The 3,443-nt window shown below is 35.2% G+C and overlaps 1 non-coding gene across 1 annotated transcript; it reads left to right on the forward strand.

Moving 5' to 3' along the window:
• The first annotated feature begins 504 nt into the window (after nucleotides 1-504).
• LOC137238962 (U6 spliceosomal RNA) lies at nucleotides 505-614 on the forward strand. Its single transcript, XR_010949264.1, has one exon. It is a non-coding gene; the product is annotated as a U6 spliceosomal RNA (small nuclear RNA).
• Nucleotides 615-3,443: the final 2,829 nt, after the last annotated feature.

The raw sequence follows: 3,443 nt of genomic DNA on the forward strand, positions 1-3,443 counted from the left end.
CAACGCACGACCAAACCAAATTTGCATTCCGGCAAATTTGCGGACATTGCATTTCCCACATAATTCACAGCTCAACACAGATGTGTAGGTACATATTTTGTGTCGAGTTGTATGTAGGTATGTAAGTATGTATGCTTAAGTTAAATATGTATGTAAGTATGTATGCTTAAGTAAATATGTAGGTAATAATATGTTTCGAATAATTTAGTATAAATAAGATGACAATATTTGAATAAAGAAACATTCGCTCATTGATGTTTACACCTCACAAAACCGATTATTTGTTTTTAATATTATATATGGCGATCCTGCCTTGATTATACTGGCTGATTATTCAGCCTAATTCATTGGTAAAGCCTTGTAAAAGAAAAAAAAGAAAAAGAGAAGGTATAGAACGTGTTTTTCCGAATCCAATTTTTATCGCGGGACAAACACAAATTCGCTTTTTGTTTTTGATGAATTAAATTTGGGCACCAACGATAAATATCACATGAAAATTGCGGCATTTGAAAAACTTCGACAGAACATATACTAAAATTGGAACGATACAGAGAAGATTAGCATGGCCCCTGCGCAAGGATGATACGCAAAATAGTGAAGCGTTCCACATTTTTAATGTCCAATGGTGATAAGATGGTATAAACAACAGGACTGGCAGCATAATAAATATAAGTATAATTAGCTTAATTATGAAGTCGGCTTGACAATTTAGACATTATTTTTAAGTAGGAAAATATTCGGGCAACCTAACGGCTGCCTATTGACAAGCAAAAATTATATTTTTGCTGTAAAAAAAATTTTTTTTAATTGAATCATGTTCCCAGAAGAGAACATACAAAATCAAAATCAAGCGCTTAGGTCGTTTTCATAAAACGGCTTAAATGTGAAAAAAAATTTAGAAATGTTTACTGATGTTTTACCAAAATAGAAACAATTTTTTTAATCCCAAAATGGCATAGCAAACAAAACGAAAAAAAATAAAATAGCATTGAAATTAATTTTTAATAATTAAACAAGAAAAAATAAACTGTATTTAACTATTCATCATTTGAAAAAAAAAAATTTTTTTTTCAGAAAATTGTGTAAGAAAAATTAGAAATGTCAAAAATGTTAAACTAAACAAATTTTTAAAAACAAACCTTTTAAATAATAATTTTTATAATGCTAACTAAATAAGAAAAAATAATAATAATAAAAGTAAAATGGAATGCTTAATATAATAAACATAAAAAACAAAGAACTAAGCATAGATTAGCATTTTTCCCACCCCCAAAGAAACAGGAATACATTTTTATTTTCCCTTTAATTTTCTCTTTCAATCGTATCATTCTCTTTAAATTTTCTTCATGAACCACCAGCTGAACCAGAGCCAAAAATTAACCAAAACATTTCAAATGTTTGGCTACCAGTTTTAACCTGCGTAATTGTGCTATTGATATAATATTCAAATTTAGCACCCTTAAGCCCTCTAAACTGAACCCAATTTCAATAAGAACAGTAAACAATTACAAATGAATCACTGCAAAATGCCTCAGTCAATAGAAGAATTTATTAAGACAGCTGTGTTTAGGCAGGATACCTAACGTTTCCGCATCTGATTGCGATCCCCCTAATGCAACTTTGCAAATCGATAATCGATACTCGACTTAATTGATAACCACCCACACCATCACCGCCACATGCATGTGCATGCATGTACATGCACGTGTATGTGTGCTTTTTGTCAGCACTCATGCATATGCATGTCGGGGTTGATGTGTGGGTGCCTTTCCCTCCAAAACGGAGGATTTTTCGGGTCAACGGTTATAGCTTTCAATACAACCGGCCTCTTGGATTTCAACAGCCGTACCATACGCATCTGCCGCCAGCGATCTCTGCCGTAGTCACATATTCACAAGGTAATATATTTTCCTGTATATTTCTTATTTACCCAATAAAACATATCATTATAACGAGGAATCTCGATCAGCGCCACGCCAAACCAGCACATCACTAAAAAGTTCAAAGTAAGTGCAATATTTCTTGCCACATTTTTTTTTGGTTAAAATAATAAATAAAAAGTGCGGAAAATTGATTTAAAGTGCCATACGTGATTGTAATTAACCGCGAAGAGTGTGAAAAAACTGTGTAGTGCCAAAAAGAAAATAAGTGCAAACGCGGATCATTAACGTTGTTAAGATTCCTTGTGACTATCTGGCCTGTCCCCCACCAGCGGTAAGGCTCTCCGGACACAGCACAAGGAAGAGGTGCGCATAACCTCACATTCATATTAAAATTTCACGCCATACGGCTGTGGCAATTTTCATTTTTTTCAAGCACTTTAATTTTCACTAATTTAATCGACACAGTTTTTTACAACAGTTTTCACTGAGTTTTTACACTTTTCGTCGAGTTGTTATATCAGCGCGCGCACTTAGTTATAATAAAGTTGAACGTTTGAGTGGCGAGTGGCCCCCTTTATTTCCGTCAAAGACACTGTTATTGTTTTCCCCTTCTCCCTGCTTTTTCGGTAGGAAATAGCTGCAGTGACAGAAAAAATAAACAAATGAAAAGTAGGAAATCAATTTTGCGTAATTTTAATAGTTGTTGGTTGGGTGATTCGCTCAGGTTTTCAAGTTTTATATCCCTTGGTTAATTCACCCGTTCTCGTCCTAGCTAAACTCACTGGGAATCTTCCATCCTGCCATATCAACGCAATGTCTATGCAGGCATTCCCAGACTTGGTTTTGGCAGACAAGAGGTTCTACGTCAACGAAGACGTAGACATCATACTTGGAGGAGACATATATCCCCAAATTATAATGAACGGTATAAAAAAGAATGTACTAAACACACTCTTGGCACAAGAGACAGTGTTCGGTTGGATACTAACCGGTCGAATAGAAGCACCGAATCCAACGAAGAGCATCATGTCTTTCTACAACGAAGTTGCGTTAGACAATCAATTAAAAGCTTTCTGGGAGGTAGAAAATCTACCCAAAAATAAAATATAAAATGAAGAGGAAAGGTACTGCGAACAATTATTTAAGGAAAAAACGAAACGAAATGAATATGGAAGATACACCGTATCATTACCATTCAGGCAGGATTACCCTAATAACATTAATTTAGAACCGTCCCTGAAACGCGCATGCTCTCAATTCTTCCGGAATGAGGGGCGGCTAATAAAAAACCCAGATTTAGGTAAAGAATATGTTCGAGTGTTGTCAGAATATGATACGATCGGACATATGAGAAAATTAAAAAAGACTATCCCATCCGACGATTCGGATCATTAGTTCCTGCCCCACCACGTCGTTATTAAAGCAGAAAGTACCACTACAAAGGTACGGGTAGTATTTAATGCCTCGAGCCCTACGGCCAACGGTAATAGCTTAAACGATATTCTCCTCCCAAGCCTAGTTCTTCAAGCCGATTTACCCATACTTATCTTACGATGGAGA

The sequence above is a fragment of the Eurosta solidaginis genome, chromosome 1, assembly GCF_040869045.1.
Source record: "Eurosta solidaginis isolate ZX-2024a chromosome 1, ASM4086904v1, whole genome shotgun sequence".
NCBI lineage: Eukaryota > Metazoa > Arthropoda > Insecta > Diptera > Tephritidae > Eurosta > Eurosta solidaginis.